Source organism: Chlorocebus sabaeus, chromosome 8 (assembly GCF_047675955.1).
Source record: "Chlorocebus sabaeus isolate Y175 chromosome 8, mChlSab1.0.hap1, whole genome shotgun sequence".
NCBI classification, from domain to species: Eukaryota; Metazoa; Chordata; class Mammalia; order Primates; family Cercopithecidae; genus Chlorocebus; species Chlorocebus sabaeus.
This window is the reverse complement of record NC_132911.1, coordinates 17,294,108-17,316,518: the sequence shown is the minus strand read 5'-3', so window position 1 is coordinate 17,316,518 and position 22,411 is coordinate 17,294,108. Positions and strand designations below refer to the sequence as shown.

The following is a 22,411-nucleotide window of genomic DNA, read 5'->3' as shown; positions in this document are numbered from 1 at the left end:
CAACATTTGAGACATATTGGGATAGATTTCTATTGATTGATTTTTTCTTGACCCTGGGTCAAGAGATATGCTGTTTCTTTGCATGCCTGTCTAGTAAGTTTTGATTGCATCTGGTGCATTTGATGATACATCTTAAATAGTCTTGCTTTTCTTATTTTTTTGACTGAGTGTTGAGTTTTGTTTTAGCAGGCAGTTACCTAGCTGGACTCAAACCCCACATTTTATCTCCCTTGTCAGTGCACTAGCTGAAATCTCTGCTCAGTTTTTCAGCCTCCTGGTTGGGTTCCTTGGAGTTTCCTACACACATACACAGTTCGGAGGTCTGCAGGAATGTGTGCAGAGAGTTTACAAATGGATTTAGAGGCTCCCATATCTGTGGTTACCATGTTTCAGAAATTTCTCCCCTCATAATCTAGTCATATTGGCAGTCCCAAATTCTGTCCTTTAACTCTTCAAGCAATTAAAATTGTGGTTTTAGCTTCAGTTCTAGCTTCTTTCTGCCACAAGGTCGGGGGAGTATCAACTGAAAAACCATATATAGTTCCCTTCTTTAAAGGATTCCCTTCTTGTTCCTGCCTGCTTCTAGACACTCTCCAGTGCCTTCAGATAGACATTATTTACATTTTTTTCACAGTATATAATTTTGATCTGCAGGAGATCTAGTTTGATGCCAGCTACCCTACCACTACCAAAAGTAGAACTCCAGTTGACTACTTTTTTTAAAGATAATCTGATCTTTTTTTTTTTTTTTTGAGACAGACTCTCGCAGTATCGCCCGGACTAGAGTGCAATGGTGCGATCTCAGCTCACTGCAAGTTCAGGTGATTCTCCTGCCTCAGGCTCCTGAGTAGCTGGGAGTACAGGTGTCCACCACCATGCTCAGCTAATTTTTTGTATGTTTAGTAGAGATGGGGTTTCACTGTGTTGGCCAGGCTAGTCTCGAACTCCTGACCTCGTGATCCACCCACCTCGGTTCCCAAAGTGCTGAGATTACAGGCATGAGCCACCGTGCCTGGCCAATAATCTGATCTTCTAATCACTGGCATGTGTGAAGCAGAGAATGAGAAGGAGCGCTTACATAGAACCTCAGGTGATTACACTGAAATAATTTAGATAATTTAGTCACAATTCTTGAATGATTAGGTCATGGTACCTTAAGGACAATGTTTTTCAGTAAAATAATTTATTGTAGTTCTTAAGGGAAATGTAGTAATAAAGAAAAATAAATGATATTTCAAGGTTAATTGCTATTTCATATCACCATAGTAAGAAAAATGATATGTGGAGTCTAAATGATAAAAAACCAATTAGGCTGGGTGCAGTGGCTCACATCTGTAATCCCAACAGTTTGGAAGGCCAAGGCGGGCAGATCACCTGAGGTCAGGAGTTCAAGACCAGCCTGGCCAACAGGGTGAAACCCCATTTCTACTAAAGATACAAAAATTAGCCAGGCATGGTGGTGCTGCGTGTAATCCCAGCTAATGGAGAGGCTAAAGCAGGAGGCAGAGGTTGCAGTGAGCCAAGACCATACTATTGCACTCCAGTCTGGGGTAGAGCAAGACTCTATCTCAAAAACATAAAATAAAATAAAATAACCAAAAAAAAATTAAAAAAAAGGTTTTATATAAATTACAGATGATTAGGGCAGAGACTACATCATATGCTTTGCTTTATACATCATATAATGGACTTTTTAGAGGATCTGTACATGCTACATACAGGAAGAAATAGTTCTGAAGATTCTTCAGGTGACAAAGGAAATAATAACAGGTGGTAACTTGGATCTACAAGAATGAATGAGGACCACCTGAAATAGAAAATAAGTGGATAAATATAAATGACGTTTTTTTCTTCTCTTAATTTATTTAAAGGACATATGAAGGGTTAAAGTACAAAGTACACATAAAAAGAAATGGTTTCTTTTTAGTAAATACTTTTAGATTAGCTATAAAACAGTAAATGACTATCAGGTATTTCAATGTATTTTGCATAACAATTGGCCTCTTATAAATTTATCACATCAAATGTATAACTGATAAGTCTGGTATAACAGATTGCAGTCTTTCATTTGAATCCGCTTTATGGAAGAAAAGACATATGTACGTGAACCAAAGGGAATTCTCATTGGATAAATCTCTAATTGGATAAATCTGTGAAAACCATCCAATTAAAAGGGCACTGAGGCTGCTTGAATATATTCTATAAATTGCAAACTCAGGTTTAAAGCAGCTTTAAGTAATTCTTGATAAACGGCCTTTTTATTAAATAAAATGATTTAGTTCTTTCTTCAAAGAAAGCAAAAATACACCTGAAACCTTTAGCTTCAGGCCACTCCAAAGGCTCCATTTCTCATTGGTTGCATAACCTCCTTTTAAAGCAATTAAAATCGTGTCCAGTAAAAGCATGCACAGTTGCCCTCTTTACTATTTTCATATTCTTCTGAATAGATCAGTTACAGTTCAGAACAAGTGTCATTTGAGATCTTGATTAATAATGGCAGCACTGACTAAACAATAAAGATCTAAGTTGTAGTACTCTCTTATTGAAATAAAAAGAAGGAAGTATATTTGCCAATCACAGGGTAAATCTAAGTATCTTTCAAACCTATTAAACTTCCTGAAAGCTTTTCCTAAGGACAAGTCAGGAATCAATATAAAGTAGCAGAGTGGCTGCTTTGTTTGCCTTCCAGAGAGCACTGTGGAAAATAAATATTTAATGGTACGCAAACCAATATGCTGAGTGTAAGACATAATAATGGCTTGGGACAGTAGATTGAAGTATTTTGTTACATTGAGAGATCAAGTGAATTATAATTATTCTAATGATAATACCTTTTAAGTCTTTCCTTTTTGGTTATTGTCCTTGAAGCTCATCACATGCATGTAGATACTACAGACTCATAATTATGCATTCTGGATCCACAAGCCTGAGGTTGAATTTTACATTCTTTTTCCTGGTTTATTGTTTTTACCTGGAGTACAAAATAGAAGATATGTCAACAGTTTAACATGTTTTTTAAAGGTCACTCACCTTGGTTTCTGTACTAAAGATAAGGAATAGTTAGATCAAGCATCAGCTAAGAAGTCTGACGGGTCAGCTTTACCTGGGAACAGTCGACCTAACAAAGATTTGGAATCAATTTCATTGAGAAAATTTCCTTCTTTAAAAGCAGCGAATTTGTTAGATCACTTCCTGAGAAATGCAATGGATGCAAAGGAATTCTTTTATTCCCTCAGGGTTTTAACCTTTTTCTGTGCTTGATTTTCTAGAAACTTTAGGATTACTGGAGCCCAGTGGTTGTGTCTGTACAAATTATTGAGTAAGGGAATGAAGACAGACATGACTCTATGTGTGTAGAGGGGGAGGGAGGTGGTTATGAAAAGTCTCTCTTTTTAAATCACAGAACACATTTACTACATCATTATTCCTTTTCAAAATATTTTTTAGAGCAGTTTTAGGTTCACCGTGAGATTGAGAGGAAGATACAGAGATTTCCAATATATCCCTCCCCTCATATATATATAGCCTCCCCCGTTATCAACATGCCTTCATTATTACTTCTATCTCACTAAACAAAACTCTTTTTTCAGTATGCATCTATTTTCTCTTTCAAATTCTTTATTCAATAGTTCATTGTTTTGATTTCCTGGAATCCTCTTGAGATTTTTAGTTTTTTCCTTTTTTTTTCACACTGGAGAAACGAATGGGGATGTAGACATGAGATGCAAGGAGCAAAATTTGGAAGCCAATTAAAGCAATTAGTAAATAGAAATTGCCTAAGCTAGTAAGACAGATGCTGTCATATATGTGTGTGTGTGTGTGTATGTGTGTGTATATATATATATATATATGAGACAAACCAGGAAAAAGAAATATAAATGTCTGGGTCTTACTCAGTAGCCCAGACTGGAGTGCAGTGGTGCGATCATGGCTCAGCCGTGATCCTGCCTCAGCCTCCCAAGTAGCTGGGACTACAGACTTGTGCCAGCACACCTGGCTAATTTTTTTATTTTTTATTTTTGTAGAGACAGAGTTTCACCATGTTGCTCAGGCTGGTCTGGAACTCCTGGACTCAAGCAATTCACCTGCCTTGGCCTCACAAAGTGCTGGGATTACAGGTGGGAGCCACTGCACCTGGCCTACATTTATATGTATCTATATAATTGTATAAAGTGATCATGGGTTCAAGTTGTTTACTTCACCTTGTTTCACATAAACATACCTATGTGTTACATCCTCCATTTACTTGTCATTTTAATTTGTATATGGTAATACACCATGGTTTACTTAAACATTTTAATACTATTGGGCATTTGAACTGAAGCTAATTTTTCCTCTTATAGGTAAGGCTGCCATGAAAATTGCTTTATAAGTTAGTTTTCCTTTCTCAGGGGAAGGAATGGGTAACAGGTCGAAGAGCATGTTATAGATTACCCCCCAGAAAGATGTAACCATTTTACATTTCTACCATTAACATATAAAATATACATCTGCCTTCCTCCCAAAGACTTGTCCAGGTTGGGTTTTACAAGTTAAAAAATGTCTTCCAGGCCGGGCGTGGTGGCTCAAGCATGTCATCCCAGCACTTTCAGAGGCCGAGACAGGTGGATCACATGAGGTCAGGAGTTTGAGACCAGACTGGACAACATGGTGAAACCCTGTCTCTACTAAAAATACAAAAACAGGCTGGGTGTGGTGGTAGGTGCCTGTAATCCCAACTACTTGTGAGGCTGAGGCAGGAGAATCGCTTGAACCTGGGAGGCGGAGGTCACAGTGAGCCAAGATCGCATCATTGCACACCAGCCTGGGTGACAGAGTGAGACTCCATCTCACAAAAAATAATAATAAAATAAAAAATAAAAAGTGTCTTCCAGTTTAATGCATCTGTAAGGGGGTCTTCATGTGAGTTGAGTTTAATTAACCTTTATTTTCATTTTTTAATAAAACTGTGATTTTTAAAAACACAATGATGTAGTCTAAATTTTCTTAACTGCAAACTGTCCATTCATCAAGTGGAAAGTGTTTATTGACTTACATCATCATGTATTTTTTCATATATTTTGGAAGAAAGCTATTATCGGGTTATATTTGTAACATATCTATCCTATACTAGAAAGTTTTCTTTCTAGCATTTTTATTTTTATTTTGTTGCATGAATGTTAAAAAATTTAAATATGTTCAATTAATCCCCCCTGCTTCTGATAACACCCTTTGTTTTCTGCAGTGATTAGAAGTGTATGTTCTCCAGGTTGGGCAATATAGTGAGACTGTGTCTCCACAAACAATTAAAAAATTAGCCAGGCATGGTGACGCATGCCAGTAGTCACAGCTACTTGGGAGGCTGAGATGGGAGGACTGCTTGACCCTGGAAGATTGAGGTTGCAGTAAGCCATGATCGCACCACTGTAATCCAACCTGGGCAACAGAGCGAGGCACTGTCTTAAAAAAGAAAATAAAAATGCATGTTCTTTTTCTCATATGAGAGAGATAAACCACTCTTCCGTTTTTTAAAAAAGTGCTTTTATTTTTTGATACAGCTGGAATTTATTATACTGTTTGTTTCCGTGCATTTATGTATCTAACATGATTTTTGTTCCAGCCTGTTAGTCAACTATTTGGAAGACAATTTATTGTGTGGTTTTCCCTTGCCCTACAGGTTGGATTCTTTTTTCAGACTGTGATAACTCAAGACCGTATGATTTTGATCATTGTTGCAGTGTGTTCAGTTTTCCAAGTTTGCTGAGTTTACCCTTATTAACAATGAAAATGTTTTGATAATGTCATCCATTTATTTTTCACTATTGGTTCTCACAGGAATTTGTAACTGCAATAAATTTATGTATTAAACTTTTTTTTTTTTTTTTTTTTTTTTTGGAGACAGAGTCTCACTCTGTTGCCCAGGCTGGAGTGCAGTGGCGTGATCTCAGCTCACCACAACCTCTGCCTCCCAGGTTCAAGCAATTCTCCTGCCTCAGCCTCCCGAGTAGCTGAGACTACAGGCATGCACCACCATGCCTGGCTAAGTTTTCTATTTTTAGTAGAGATGCGGTTTCACTATGCTGGCCTGGCTGGTCTCGAACTCCAGACATTGTGATCTGCCCGCCTCGGCCTCCCAAAGTGCTGGAATTACAGGCATGAGCCACCGCGTCCAGTCCATATTAAACATTTTTAATTGGTATTTTATTTAATCTCTCTAAAAAAGAATGTAGCATAGTTCTTTAGGTATATTTAACCTTTTTTTTTTTTTCATTAGAATTTAATCAACTTATTTTTCTTCGACTTTTAAGTTCTGAATACCTGTGCAGGATGTCAGGTTTGTTATATAAGTAAATTTGTGCCATGGTGGTTTGCTACACAGATCTGCACAGATCAACCCATCCCCTAGGTATTAAGCCCAGCATCCATTAGCTATTCTTCCCAATGTCCTCTCTCCCACCATCCCACCTTCTTTGAGAGGCCCCAGTGTGTGTTGCTCCCATCCATGTGTCTATGTGTTCTCATGATTCAGCTCCCTCTTATAAGTGAGAACATGTGGTGACTGGCTTTCTGTTCCTGTGTTAGTTTGCTGAGGATAATGGCTTCCACCTCCATTCATGTCCCTGCAAAGGACATGATCTCATTCCTTTTTATGGCTGCATAGTACTCCATGGTGTATACATACATTTTCTTTATCCAGTCTATTGTTGATGGGTATCCAGGTTGATTCTATGTCTTTGCTATTGTGAATAGTGCCACAATGAACATACATGTGCATGTATCTTTTTATTTATTTTTACACGTGTACATATCTTTATAACAGAACAATTTCTATTCCTTTGGGTGTATACCCAATAATGGGATTGCTGAGTCAAACGGTATTTCTGCCTTTAAGTCTTTGAGGAATCATCACACTGTCTTCCACAATGGTTGAACCAATTTACACTCCCACCAACAGTGTAAAAGCTTTCCTATTCCTCCACATCCTCTCCAGCATCTGTTGTTTTTTGACTTTTTAATAATAGCCGTTCTGACTGGTGTGAGATGGTATCTCATTGTGGTTTTGATTTGCATTTCTCTAATAATCAGTGTGTTGAGCTTTCTCTTCTTATGTTCGTTGGCCGCATGTATGTCTTCTGAGAAGTGTCTGTTTGTATCCTTTGCCCACTTTTTAGTGCGGTTGTTCAATTTTTTCTTGTAAATTGTTTAAATTCCTTGTAGACTCTGGATATTAGACCTCTGTCAGATGAATGGATTGCAAAATTTTTCTCCCATTCTGTAGGTTGTCTGTTCACTCTGATGACAGTTTCTTTTGCTGTGTAGAAGCACTTTAGTTTAATTAGATACCATTTGTCTATTTTTGCTTTTGTTGCAATTGCTTTTGGCGTCTTTGTCAGGAAACCTTTGTCTGTGCCTTCAATCAATTTTTTTAAGAAACACATCTGTTTCATGTTAATTTTATTGCTAGGTATTTAATGTATTATTGATACGGTACATTCTGTCTTCTAGTTGTGTATAACTGTTTCTTGTTTGATTCTGCTGACATTTTAAGTATGCAGCCATGTAATATGTAAAACACACTTAAATCTTTCTACATTCTCTGTTTAGTGATAGTGGTGGCAGGGGTACACTCTGTATGTTTCTGTTTTCTAAGTAAATTGGCTCAAGTGTTTCTGACTTGTATTTTTTCATTATGAGATTTTTTTTTTTCCTTGTTTTTTTGACGGAGTCTCACTCTGTTGCCAGGCTGGAGTGCAGTGGTGCAATCTTGGCTTACTGCAACCTCTACCTCCCGGGTTCAAGCAATTCCCCTGCCTCAGACTCCCGAGTAGCTGGGACTACAGGTGTGCACCACCACGCCCGGCTAATTTTTTGTATTTTAGCAGAGATGGTGTTTCACAACATTGGCCAGGAAGGTCTTGATTTCCTGACCTCGTGATCCACCTGCCTTGGCCTCCCAAAGTGTTGTGATTGCAGGCGTGAGCCACCACACGTGGCCAAGAGATTTTTTTTAACAACAGATTATGCAATTAATTCTGGTTCTTTTCATTAAAAATTATCTTTATTTTTAAGGTTATATATTATTTTTTAATGACACATCTGGGATTGAAACACAAAAGTAAATCAAATGTAGAACTCCAAAGAGCAGAGTTATAAGAAGGCAGTGTATTTGGTGGTTCAGAGGTCAGACTGACCTGGATTACAATCCTAATCCTGTTGTTTATTAGCTTTGTGACACTGGGCATATTTATAACTAGACTGGGTTTCAACTTCGTCACTTATAAAATGAATATAATAATATCTACCTGCTGGGCACCATGACCCTTAGTCCCAGCTGCTCAGGAGTTCAAGGTGGAAGGATCACATGAGTCCAGAGGTTTGAGGCCAGCAGCAGCCTGGGCAACATACCAAGATACTGCCTCTTAAAAAAGAAAAAGAAGAAGAATGCAACAATAATATCTACCTAATAGAGTTGTTACAAATATTTAAGTAATTAATACATGTAAAGTGTAAAATGCCTAAAATCATGCATGGTACATAATCAAGGTTTGGTATTATTTTTTATCATAATTAATCTTAATATCTCACAGTTTTACTCAAGAAATCTTTGAATCCATGATACATATTAACGTGGTTAGGCTTTGTGTCCCCACCTAAATCTCATCTTGAATTGTCATCCCCAGGTGTTGAGGGAAGAACCCAGTGGGAGGTGATTGGATCATGGAGGCGGTTTCCTCCATGCTGTTTTCGAGACAGTGAGTTCTTATGAGGTATGATGGCATTTCCCCTGATTGCACTTACTTCTCTCTTGCCTGCCACCATGTAAGACATGCCTACTTCCCCTTCCACCATGATTGTAGGTTTCCTGAGGCCTCTGCAGCCATGCAGAACTGTGAGTCAATTAAACCTCTTTCCTTTATAAATTCTAGTCCCAGGTAGTATCTTTACAGTAGTTTTGACAGACACTACAGGACTTCACCAGTCATTAGTGTTGACTCAGGTGCCTCTACTCTGTTGCACTTTAACTGATTCCTATTCCATCAGGGTGATTAAGTTTCTCACATTTCCATGTTGAATGAGCATAGGAGTTAAGAAGACCCAAAAATTCTACTTCAGAAGATTGGGGTGATTATTAGATTAAATCAATTCAAATAAAATATGTGGAAGCTACTAGCAAAATATCTGGCACATAGATCTCAAAAGCTGATTGCCTTCTGCTCTTTTTTCCTCTCTATGGCACCCTCTTAGCATCCACAGGGACTTCTGCCAACCTGTTTGAGCATTTCATTCTTGGTGCTGTCGAGGAGTACTCAACATACATAGCTGGTGGCTACCTAGATCTATTTGATGGTGTTGGGACTCAAAACACACCCCCAAAATAAAGGCCTCAGAAACGGTCTTAGAAGCAAACCTTTTTCTAATTTTCTCCCATCTTCTTGTCTAAGACTAAGACTTGTCTAAGACTAAGGTCCCATCCTCCTTCAGGCTTGCCATAGAAACTAGAATCCCTCTTCCCCAAGGCAGGTCATACAAATGAGAACCTCTTTGCCCCAAAGCCAGCCATAAAAACCTAAAAATATTACTCTAATTTTCCCTGCACCTTTCTGTTTAAAACCTGGTCATAAAAAAATTAACTGAGCTACCTTATTTAACTGTAGGCCATACGATCCCCATTCCAGAGAGGGTCCTGCCCTATGTGCAAAAGAAAAAAAATATATAGAGAGAGATGGGCTGATATGGTCTGGCTGTGTCCTCACCCCTATCTCACCTTGATTTGTAATAATCCCCACGTGTCAAGGGTGGGGCCAGGTTGAGATAATTGAATCACGGGGGCAGTTCTCCCATACTATTTTTGTAGCAGTGAATAAAACTCACGAGATCTGATGGTTTTATAAATGGGAGTTCCCCTGCACAACCTCTCTTGCCTGCTGCCATGTAAGACATGCCTTTGCTTCTCTTTTGCCTTCTGCCATGATTGTGAGGCCTCCCCAGCCATGTGAAACTGTGAGTCCATTAAACCTCTTTCTTTACAAATTTCCCAGTCTCGGGTATGTTTTTATTAGCAGCATGAGAACAGACTAATACGATAGGCCTTACTATCTGAGCTTACTATCTAACTCAGGCCTTCCTTGGTTTCCCTACTTTGTCTATTAACATTAGATCATGCGTAGTTATATTTCTACATGGCTGTCCATACTTTATTAAACCTAATATAAAAATAATTTCCAGGCTGGGTTTGAGGACTCATGCCTATAATCCCAGCACTTCGGGAGGCTGAGGTGGGCAAATCCTTTGAGCCCAGGAATTCGAGAGACTAGTCTGGGCAACATAGCTAGACCCTGTCTCTACTAAAAATAAAATAATTAGCAGGGTGTGGTTGTTCATTCCTGTGGTCCCAGCTACTTGGGAGGCTGAGGTAGGAAAATCCCTTGAGTCCAGGAGGTTGAGGCTACAGTGAGCTGTGATTGCACCACTGCACTCCAGCCTGAGTGACAGAGAGACCCTGTGTCAAACAAAAACAAACAAAAAAAGATAATTTTCTCTATATCTTTGCGTCTTTATTCTAAAGTCTCTCATGTACACATTAATAAAATTTATATACCTTTACTCCAATTAATCTGTCCTTTTATGAGTTGATTTTTAAGATCTTCAGAGGACAAACGGGAAATCTTCAGAGGACAAAGGGGAAATTTTGCTTGCACCCCTACAACGGTCACCTGTATCGGGGGAGGGGCGGGGGTCATCATTTTTTAACTTTAAAATTCTCCCGCAAAAATAGACAAAGGACAAAAGATAAAATAAAAAGCCCATGGACAACATCTGTAACAAAATTAGGTGATGAAGTGTCTCCAGGAACCCTAGAACACAAGGAATTGAGGAAAGTCACAGACAGATACAAGGGCTGGGTGGTATCAGCAACTGTATCATAGAAAGTCGAGGGAAGTCATGACACACCGATAAATCTGATAATCTCTAAACAGCCAGCAGGCAATTGCTGGAAAGCTTGGAGGTTCCACTTGGGAACAGCAGCTGAAACTGGAAAAAGTTTTGCACACTCCAAAGTCAGGGCAATGCAAAGTGTCTGAGGGGCACAGTGAATGTTCAAAAGTAACCACCCAAATTTCTACTCCTGGACAAGCACTGCACAGAGAAGAAACTTCTTGGGAAAGGATGGTCATTGTCTAGAACTGGGACGATAGAGACCAAGGAAAGACAGGGTCCAGATGAAAGCAAGGAAGGAAAACGGAGCCTGACCATCTCAGAAAATAAGCCGCAACCGCCAGACGCAGTGGCTCACGCCTGTAATCCCAGCACTTTGGGAGGCCGAGGCGGGCGGATCATGAGGTCAGGAGATTGAGACCATCCTGGCTAACACGGTGAAACCCTGTCTCTACTAAAAATACAAAAAATTAGCTGGGCGCAGTGGTGGCCGCCTGTAATCCCAGCTACTCAGGAGGCTGAGGCAGGAGAATGGCGTGAACCTGGGAGGTGGAGCTGCAGTGAGCTGAGATGGCGCCACTGCACTCCAGCCTGGGCGACAGAGTGAGACTCCGTCTTAAAAATAAATAAATAAATAAATAAAGTAACTAAGCCCCGATAGTTTTAAATACTACACAAATACAACAAAAAAGACAGCGATCAGCTTGTGAAATTGGAAATGCTTTCCCAAATGCTAATTCCTCCTGAAAGTTTAAGAAAATTATTTCATATTTTTTAAATGAGAAAAAAAAATACCAAGATTAAATCTCATACAAAATTACTGTCAGGAAAAAAGAGAAGAAATTGAAAAACATCCCTATAGACAATGCCAAAGATGCTAAAAAGACATACCTACAGAACAGATGCAAAGTATTACTTATTATTTCAACATATGCTAAAAGACATTAAAGAAATCAAGACATGAAAAAAAAAGAAAAATGAGAATTGGGAAATAGCAGAAATGACATGATATACTTAGGAAAAAGACGTAGAAACAATAGTCAAAAACCGAGACTAGGCCGGGCACAGCGGCTCATGTCTGTAATCCCAGGCACTTTGAGAGGCTGAGGCAGGAGGATCCTTTGAACCCAGTAGTTCAAGAACCCAATAGTTTAAGGCCAGCCTGAGCAACAAGCGAGACCCCATCTCTTAAAAAAAAAAACAAAAACAAAAACAAAAAAACAAACTACACTGAAAGTAATGGAAGAATAAATAAACACAGAGAATACCTTAAGAGAAGATGAAAGAGAAAAAAAAAAATTTTAATTGAAGGAAAGTAATAAAAAGGGCTTGAGAGAAAGAAACAAACTTAGAGACAGGCAAAAAAGATACACAAAAATATATTTAACAAGAGTTTCTCAAGAAGAAAAACCAAAGCAAGGCACAGAAGGGCTACCAAGAAACTATAATCAAGAACGTTTTCTTCAAATTAACAATATATGTATTTGCAGCTACATAGTGAAAGGTTATACTATATACCTGGAAAAACTGACCCAGGACCGGTAACACCAAAACAAAATAAAATGAAATCACTAGTTAAAACAAATATTTTTCAAGACAGTGTCTCTCTCTGACCCCCAGGCTGAAGTGCAGTGGTATGATCACAGCTCACTGCAGCCTTGACCTCCTGAGCTCAAGTGATCTTCCCACCAAAATTACTCATTTTAAAGGGAAAAAATTATTTTGGGCTTCCAGGCAAAAAAATCCACTTATAAAGGAAAAAAAAAATCAGATTTGCCATCAAATTTTTTAAGAGCAATGATTTAGATAGAAGAAAAATGGAGTAACATATTTAAGATATTCAATGAAACAAAATGTGAGTCAGTAGCTTTCCAAGATAAAGGTAGCATACAAAATGCAATCACTGTGTACAAATTCAGGGAATATTGTTTCCATGAGCACCTCCTGAGGCATCTACTTGACAAAAACTTTCATAAGACAACCATATGTGGTGTATCACATTTATTGACCTGTGTATGGTAAACCATCCCTGTGTTCCTGGTATGAAATCAACTTGATCATGGTATATTATCTTTTTGATATGGTAATGGATTTGGTTAGCCAGTATTTTACTGAGAATCCTTTTGTTGAGGATTTTTGCATCTTTGTTCATCAGGGATATTAGTCTATAGTTTTCTTTGTTATGTCCTTTCCTGGGTTTGGTATTAGGGTAATACTGGTTTTATAGAATGATTTAGGGAGGATTTTCTCTTTCTCTCTTTTGGAATAGCTTCACTAGTATTGGTACCATTTCTTCTCTGAATGTCTGATAGAATGCAGCTGTGAATCCATCTGGTCCTAGATTATTTTTTCTTGGCAATTCTTTTTATTACTGTTTCAGCCTCACTACTTGTTATTGTTCTGTTCAGTTTCTGATTTCTTTTTATTTCTGGTTTAATATAGGAGGGTTGTATATTTCCAGGAATTTATTCATCTCCTCTAGATTTTCTACTTTGTCCACACAAAGGTGTTCATAGTAACCTTGAATAATCTTTTGTCTTGGAAGACAAAATGGGGTACGGGAGAGATGGTTTTGGCCTAAACTGTTTCAGCTCAGATCATCATGCATTACTTAGATTTTCGTAAGGAGCATGTAACCTAGATTCCTTGTATGTGCAGTACACAATATAGTTCACACTCCTATGAGAATCTAATGCCACTATTGATCTGACTAGAGGTGGAACTCAGGTGCTAATGCTTGCTTAATGCTGCTAACCTCCTGCTGTGTGGCCGGGTGCCTGACAGGCCAAAGACCAGTGGCAGTCTGCAGTCCTGGGGTTGGGGACCTCTGATCTAAAGAACTAATTCTACAAAAGAGAAACTGAGATCAAGTAAGGTCAAATCAACGAAAACATATCTAGGTGTCAAAGCTAAGTCTTCTAACTCCAATTTATGTCCTCCGTTCTGGAAGGGTAATGATATTTTTGTGTTTTATTCTCTATTTAAGATTTGCAGATAATCAGTTTGCCAATTAGTGAAGATTCACCATAATTTTGTAGGTACTTGATATGGTTTGGCTCTGTGCCCCCACCCAAATTCCATCTTGAATTGTCATTCCCACTTGTTGAGGGGGGGACAGTGGGAGGTGATTGGGTCATGGCGGTGGTTTCCCCCACGCTGCTTTTGTGACAGTGAGGGAGCTCTCACAAGATCTGATAGCTAAAAAGTGGCAGTTTCCCCTGTGCTGTCTTTTCTGTTGCCTTGTAAAGAAGGTACCTGCTTCTCCTTTGCCTTCTGCCATAACTGTAAGTTTCCTGAGGCCTCCCCAGCCATGCAGAACTCTGAGTCAATTAAACCTCTTTCCTTTATAAATTACCCAGTCTCAGGCAGTTCTTTGTAGCAGTGTGAAAATGGACTAATACAGTACTTAAAAAGAGATCACAAGTATACTTTTCCAAAATAGATCAATCTTTGGTAGTGTTAAGTTTCCATCTTGGATTTCTCAGTGTTCTAGAAGCCTACAAGTAAGATTGTCTTACTTTTAGGTAACAAATCAGGTATTAATTTAAAATGTTGGCACACTGCAATGTGGTTTAGGTATAGTTAGTCTATGTTTACTATACAGAAAAAATAACAAGGCTAATATTTTCAGTGGTCCTTTCCTGAATTGCCCGCCCATGTTTAGAAGCATGATTATATTTTGAGGAATGCTTATGTGAAAGCATGAGGGCTAATGCCTGTTGTTCATTTAGTTTATGGTTCTCTTCCTACATTCTTATGATTTGCAAACATTTGTTAGAATATGGAGCGCTTTGGCCTGCTTGACTGCATCCCACTTGCAAATGGAGAGGATTTCAGAGTCAATCGTGAATCAGGAACTATGAATCAAGGCCAAAAATCGCAAAAGGAATGAACTGGAGATCAGTTAGTACATCAGGCCTGGATGTGGCCTGGTGTCAGCACAGAAAGACTGAACTCGCTAGGCTTCCTGACTCTTTGCACTCTTTTTAGGTGATCACTGAACAATCAACAGGGCCCAAGGGGGAACAGAGTCAACTGGAAGGCTGATGGGAGTGGAAGCTCTCTTAGGGCTTTTATTTGGTCAAGAGAACAAGGCCAGGGGCATAAATTAAAAGCAAATTCAAAAGGTCTAAATAAAAAAAAAATGCTAAGTAGACTGTGGTAGTCTCAAAGGTATGAGGTCTCGAAGCCACAGACTTGTTATTAATATTTGTCATGAAGCAGTAAATACTTTGAAATTGAAAATATATCCCCTTTTTAAGGAAAGACTCAATCTGATTGGAGTAAAGCCTGACCAAGCCCAAATGTCACACAGTTATGAATCACTGTCAAGAGTGGATTATGCAGACGAGTAGTTTCTTTAGCCATGACATTTTAAGCAAAGTAAATATTTTCGAAGTGGTTGCATAACAAACTGGTGGTACTATATTTTTCATAATTTCTTCCTAATATGTGGAGGCCTACAGCAGAATTACAGGACAACTTGTTTGTGTGTGAACTAAAATAATTTTGGCATCATGTTATAAGAACTGTTCCTTCTACAGAGTCTAAAAATGGAATAGGACTGTTGAAGATGCCGTCCATGGTATGGGGAGATGGAAGAGTTTTTCAAACTTCTGCAGGTCATTTTGATAAGAGGAAGCTATATTTCTTCATTTTTTCTACTGCTTTGAACTTGCAACAAAAAACTCCTTTCCTGAGATACTTAAAAATCTTCAGACTTTGCCATAAGAACCTTTTTTTTGTTGTTGTTGTTGTTTGTTTGTTTGTTTGTTTTTTAAGATGGAGTCTCGCTCTGTCGCCCAGGCTGGAGTGCAGTGGCACGATCTCAGCTCACTGCAAGCTCCGCCTCCCGGGTTCACATCCTTCTCCTGCCTCAGTCTCCCGAGTAGCTGGGACTACAGGCGCCCTCCACCATGCTCGGCTAATTTTTTGTGTATTTAGTAGAGACGGGGTTTCACCGTGTTAGCCAGGATGGTCCCGATCTCCTGACCTCATGATCCGCCCGCCTCGGCCTCCCAAAGTGCTCGGATGACAGATGTGAGCCACTGCGCCCGGCTGCCTAAGAACATTTCTATTCTGTGAGTCACCTTCTGGAACATTAAGAAGAGAGTCCAGGGCCAGGCAGAGTGGCTCATGCCTGTAATCCCAGCACCTTGGAAGGCCGAGGTGGGCAGATAATTTGAGCCAAGAAGTTTGACACCAGCCTGAGCAACATGGTGAAATCCCATCTCTATAAAAAAACACAAAAAGTAGCTGGGCATGGTGGCACATGACTGCATTCCCTGCTACTTGGGAGGATCAATTGAGCCCAGGAGGTCGAGGCTGCGGTTGAGCCGTCATGGCACCTCTGCACTCCAGCTTGGATGACAGAGCGAGATACTGTCTCAAAAATAAGAAAATAAAAAAGGAGGCCAGGCACAGTGGCTCACGCTTGTAACCCCAGCACTTTGGGAGGCCGAGGCAGGTGCATCATGAGGTCAGGAGTTCGAGACCAGCCTGGCCAACACAGTGAAACTCCATCTCTACTAAAAATACAAAAATTAGCTGGGCATAGTGGCAGGCGCCTGTAATCCCAGCTACTTGACAGGCTGAGGCAGGAGAATTCCTTGAACCTGGGAGGGAGAGGTTGCAGTGAGCTGAGATCATGCCACTGCACTCCAGCGTGGGTGACAGAGCTAGACACCGTCCCAAAAAAAAAAAAAAAAAAAAAAAAAGAAAAAGAAAGAAAGAAAAGAAAAGAAAAAAAGAGGAGAGTCCAGTCCAGTTGGGTCTTCAAGTCCATTGAGAAAAAAAATAGATAATCAAGAACCTGGGAGTTACTGGTAAATAAATCAGGACCATTCGTCGCTCTCAGGTTCTCACTTTCTTGTTATGCAGCCACTGCTATAACTGGTCAGTTTGGGAGCTTACCACGCATGTCTCACCATCTTTTGATAGACGAATTAAAAGTCACAGGCCGGGCATGGCGGCTCACGCCTGTAATCCCAGCACTTTGGGAAGCTGAGGTGGGTGGATCACCTGAGGCTGGGAGTTCGAGACCAGCCTGACCAACATGGAGAAATCCCATCTCTACTAAAAATACAAAATAGCTGGGCTTGGTGTCGCATGCCTGTAGTCCCAGTTACTTGGGAGGCTGAGGCAGGAGAACTGCTTGAACCTGTGAGGTGGAGGTTGTGGTGAGCTGAGACCATGCCATTGCCCTTCAGTCTGGACAACAAGAGCGAAACTCCGTCTCAAAACAACAACAAAAATCATATGACTATGTGTAATATACATATTCTCTTCACAAAAACAAAGAAAAGGTCATCGACAGTATCACAAAATTCCAACATTCAGGGACTTTGCCAGAGATTACTGCAACTTCTTACAGTGCTTCAACACCTATCTAATGAGTGCTCACAAGAAAATTTCTGGAATGTTGTATAAAGCAACTGTGTTTACCTCTGCACCAAGGGATTTGTGGAGATGTTCACGTTTTACCAGGAGCATATTTGACTTTCAGAAATTTATCCGAAGAAGCTGCTGTCTTTCCACACTTCTATTTACAGCCAATCCTTGATCTCATTATGCTGTTGTAAGACTGGTCCCTGTCTGGGTGAGTAACTTCCTCAAGTTGAGTTTTATTACAATGCTTTTGTTTTTTTGGCTAGGCACAGTGTGGCTCACGCCTGTAATCCCAGCACTTTGGGAGACGAAGTCTGGAGAACTGCTTGAGCCCAGGAGTTCAAGACCAGGACAGGTGACATAGTGAGACCCTGTCTCTATTTAAAAAAAAAAAGAAAAAAAGAAGAAAAAAACTTCTAGTTTTATTCACAGTCACCATGAAAAATAGCCACATGAAGTTCCTTATGGTATTTTAATAGTATATTGTCATTTTCCATTTTGTAGTCTTGAATTGAAAATGAGTGACAAAAATTTTTCTTAAAATTCAGTGCTAGGAAAAGCTTTTCTTCCTTTGAGAAACTATCAGCCGCTTTTGAAAATGACAGTTAGTAAGTGGTTAGCAAGCTCAGTGTTTTACTTTGTTGCTCAATAGTATGTTTACTGTTACCTGTGTGCTTTTCCGGGAATCCCATTTTACACTAAAAATACCTACACTTTGAAGTATTTATTTTTAAAATGTACTGTTCCTGTCTTTTAAAGACGTTCAACTCCCTTCTCAATGAGGTGGTGGTATAAGGAAACATAAATTACAAGAAAAGGGACCTGGATTGGGAACAAAGGCTCCATGGACTCCAGGGGAGTTCCCCTTGAGAATTAAGGCCTGGAATACTTTTTTCATTTCTGATTGAATGCAACTTTGGGAAAGTTAGCTGGAAGCTCTACCCTAGGGAGATGTCACTGCTAATAAAATTGGAAGGAATTTGCTAATTCATCGTTTTCACCACACTTGTGTTAGAGCTTTATGTACCAAAGTTGTCTTTTTTAGACGAACTAGAGAAGAAATAGGGTCGAAAGCATCTATTGAACTTTTTTTTTTTTTTTTTTTTTTTTTGAGACAGAGTTTCGCTCTTATTGCCCAGGCTGGAGTGCAATGGTGAGATCTTGGCTCACTGCAACCTCCGCCTCCTAGGTTGAAGTGATTCTCCCGTCTCAGTCTCCCCAGTAGCTGGGATTACAGGCATGCGCCACCACGCCCAGCTAATTTTTGTATTTTCAGTAGAGACGGGGTTTTTCCACGTTGGTCAGGCTGCTCTCGAACTTTTAACCTCAAGTGATCTGCCTGCCTCGGCCTCCCGAAGTGCTGGAATTACAGATGTGAGCCACCATGCCTGGCCAATCATTTATTTCATCTATAAGTGAAATTCATTCACAGAGAAGCTTTCGTCATTCCTGATGGCAAAACTTCATGTGGGAAAACATTTTAAAATATTAGAATGGGTTCTGTTATTTATATGGCTCGAAATCCAAAAAAAGTACAAAACTGTATTTACTAATAAGTTTCTCTTCAAATGCTGCCCTTTATCCAACTCCCATCTCAAGACACAACTAATACTATCTGCTTCTGGTATATCTCTTCAGATATTTTATGGGTTTTTGTTTTGTTTTCTTTTGACACAAGGTCTTGCTCTGTCACCAGATTGCAATGCAATGACACAATCATGGCTCATGGTAGCCTCAACCTCTTGGACTCAAGCCATCCCCCCACCTCAGCCTCCAGGGTAGCTGGGACTACAGGCACATGCCACCATGCCCAGCTAATTTTTGTATTTTTTATAGAGACAGGGTCTAAGTTGTCCAGGCCGGTCTCAAACTCTTGGGCTCAAGTGATCCTCCCCCTTAGACTTCCCAAAAAGCTGGGATTAAAGGTGCAAGCTACCATGCCTGGAGGCTTATGCTTATTTCATGCTTATATAAACATATCTATATAAGTATCCATACACATGTGTATCATTGCCTCCTTTTTAGTAGAAATTGTAGCATACTATTAGGTAATTGTTTTGTGTTAAAAAATGCACGATATATATTGAAGATCGCCTCATAATAGTACAAAGAGCTTTCTCATTCTTTTTAAAAGCTTTCATAGAATTTCATTTTATGCCTGTATCATGATTTACCAGTCCTTTACTAAAGAATATTTGTATTTAAAAACATATTTTATTATAAACAACGCTGAAATAAACAAGGTTGTAGATACATACCATTTCTCATGTGCGTTGTAAGATAAACTCTTTTTTTTTTTTTGAGACAGAGTCACGCTGTGTTGCCCAGGCTGGAGTGCAGTGTCACAATCTTGGCTCACTGCAAACTCCGCTTCCTAGGTTCAAGCGATTCTCCTGCCTCGGCCTCCCAAGTAGCTAGGATTACAGGCGCCTGCTGTCGTGCTGGGCTAATTTTTGTATTTTTAGTTGAGATGGGGTTTCACCATGTTGGCCAGGCTGGTCTCGAACTCCTGACCTCAGGTGATCTGCCCGCCTCGGCCTCCCAAAGGGCTGGGATTGCAGGTGTGAGTCACCGTGCTACCACACAGGGCCAAGATAAACTCTTACATGTTTATTTGCAATATTATTAGGTATCCTGACCTAACCCCTATGGACGTCATTATAATTTACATTAATATTTTCATTGTGACTGCTTGTCTATATGTTTACTAACACTGTAGTTATCAAACTTTCTAATCTTTGACAATCTGATAAGTGAAAAAATGGTTTCTCAATATAGTTTTAATTTGCATTTTCTCATGGAGGAAAAAAAATTGAGTTTTTGTTTTGTTTTGTTTTGTTTTTAGGATAAAGGGCCACAAAGTTATGTGAGTTATTATTTTATCCTTAATATTGTTCCTGGAGTCTGTAGCAGGTCAGCATCAGAGTTCAAAGATCAGGAATATGGCAACATGCCCAGAACCAAGATGAAAAGAAAAGCCAATAGGCCCCATTTCATGAATATTTGCCTTGAGGAGTCCCTGAAGATGTCCCTAGAAGTTAACTTCTGTTTTTACGTGGAGACAATTAGAAGTTAAGTTTCAGATTCCCCAGTGCCTGCAAAAGTGGCTCTAATTACTTAGCAGAGGATAGTCTTTTTCCCCCTTCAAACCATCTGATACAAAAATGAAGTAAAACTGGTTCTATATTTATAGATATAACTAAGCCACACAATAGGATTGTGGGGTTTAGACCAAACCATCTAGGTCACATCAGGGTTACAAAGATTAAATGATATGTTTAACACAAGAAGTATTCTGCTTAGGGATGGAGGCTTGCTGCTAATTAGCATAATTGCCTCGTGACTTGCAGAAACTATGTCAGCGTTTTGTTTTGTTTCTGTGTGCTTTTTCATAGGGAGAATCATCTGGTGGTGTTTAATACTATATCTATTTAAAATTAATCACATGCCTTTCCTAACAACAGGGATCATGTTAGTTGCATCTATCTTTACAACAGGGATTTCAAAAGCAAGTGAGAAGCGTCGTTATGTAATGGAATTAAAAAAGGAGATTAGGAGTTAGGCTTGCTGGGTTTGCACTTGCCCTCACTGGCTGTGTGACCTTAAGCTAGTCACTTGACCTTTCTGAGCTTCAATTCCTCATTAGAATAATGGAGATAATCTGACCTTTATACCCCTGGGTTTTGTAGTCAGGAAAGAATGGATCATTGTACATGTGAAAAGGCTTTACAACTATCAACGGCAAGACATCTGTCAGTTATTCTAATATTCATGGTATAGAAAACTGTGAAATACAGCGTCCTTAGGTTTATTCTCCAAAAACGTTCACTTCTCTTTAAAAGCTTTTAGCAAACCACAATCCAGGTAACTAAGAAGAAATATTAAAAATTTGTTCTCAGGTTGTCTGACATTTCACGGTTCAGTAATGTTACATCTCTCACAGGCAGAATAGCATCTTCGGACAAGTTTTCTATTAAAAATATGTTTTATAGAAGAAAATATTTCACGGGCCTAAAAGACAGCTGTGGATGAAATTCGCTCAGTTTAGCAAGGAGCAAGGACTATGTTTGTGTTTAGAGAAAAGTGGGTCGGGCCTAGTTTCTCTCGCTGGGGTTCTAGACTCCTTTCCACGTTGTATCTGAAGCTCTAACAGCTGGGAAGCTCCTTTCTTTAACCTTTATTACACACTTGCTAGTAAACTTGCTAGAAGCATGAAGATAACACAGACTGCGAATCAGCCCTTCTAAGACGCAATCACGACTCCTTCCTTGCAAGTCTCCGCCCTAATAATTCTGCAACCGTCCCACCTTCTATCCGCCCCGCGGTGCGAGGCCCCTCGGCCTGCAGGTGGCCAGAGGGAAGCAGGAGGCAGATCCCCCACCTACCCCGGCCCGGCCTGGGCCCCGGCGCTGGGTGCGGCGGAGCCCTGGGCTCCTGCGGGGAAGAGTGTGGTCCCGGGACGCGCGGTGCAGCCAGGTGCGCAGGCGGCAGTGGCAGCCGCGGCGCCCCGCGTCGCACGTGGCAACAGGTGCAGCGCTGTCCCGGCCTGGCGCCGCGGGGCGTGGGGCGCGTCCGCACTTAGCCCGGGAGCGCGCGGAGCGTCGGGATTGGGACCCGGGAGCGCAAGCGGAGGGCGGGAGCGGCCGAGCGGAGTCCAGCGCCCCAAGGTACGGCCTCGCACGTCATTCAGGTTCCCGGGACGGCCGCTCCCTGGGGCGGCGGCTGGCCTTGGTCTCCCGCCGCGAGCCGCTGGAGGGGAGCCTTCGGAGGGAGCCGCCGCGGGTTGGGGCGGGAGGCCCGAGTTCGGCTATTTACAAGTTTCCCGAACTCCCCGCCCTGTTCCACCCCCTGGCGGCCCGGGAGGCGGGGAGGCGGGGAGGCCGGGGCTCCGGGTCCCTCTTGGTAGCCGCCACAGGGCTGGGGTGGTGTCGCGCCGCGCGCCCCCAGGTGCAGACGCCGCCCCCGAGACCTCCGGGGCGGGTCCGCGGCGACCCCGCCAGGGGTCCAAAGGGCGCCCGCGCTCCCCGCCGCTGCGTCTCTGCTCTCTGGGCGCTTGAAGGGGCTGCGGGTAAGTGCGGGCTGGGGACTGTTCCCGCTGCCCCGCGGC

The 22,411-nt window shown here is 40.8% G+C and overlaps 1 protein-coding gene and 1 long non-coding RNA gene across 6 annotated transcripts in view; one reads left to right on the top strand and one right to left on the bottom strand.

The window, feature by feature from the left end:
• Positions 1-1,838: 1,838 nt before the first annotated feature.
• On the bottom strand, positions 1,839-22,091 carry LOC140712179 (uncharacterized). Its single transcript, XR_012093647.1, has 3 exons — positions 21,690-22,091; positions 13,673-13,763; positions 1,839-3,691 (listed from the first exon to the last, which is right to left on the bottom strand). It is a non-coding gene; the product is annotated as an uncharacterized lncRNA (long non-coding RNA).
• The window catches only part of MTUS1 (microtubule associated scaffold protein 1), a 164,825-nt gene continuing 159,910 nt past the window's right edge, over positions 17,497-22,411 (top strand). For 3 of the 5 annotated variants that reach the window (XM_007961744.3, XM_007961743.3, XM_007961737.3), the window contains exon 1: positions 22,067-22,372. The gene's annotated coding sequence lies outside the window, so the exon portion shown is untranslated. Of the gene's footprint in view, positions 17,516-21,863; positions 21,972-22,066; positions 22,373-22,411 lie in introns of those variants that run through there. The other 2 variants (XM_073017959.1, XM_007961738.3) reach the window with 2 other exon arrangements.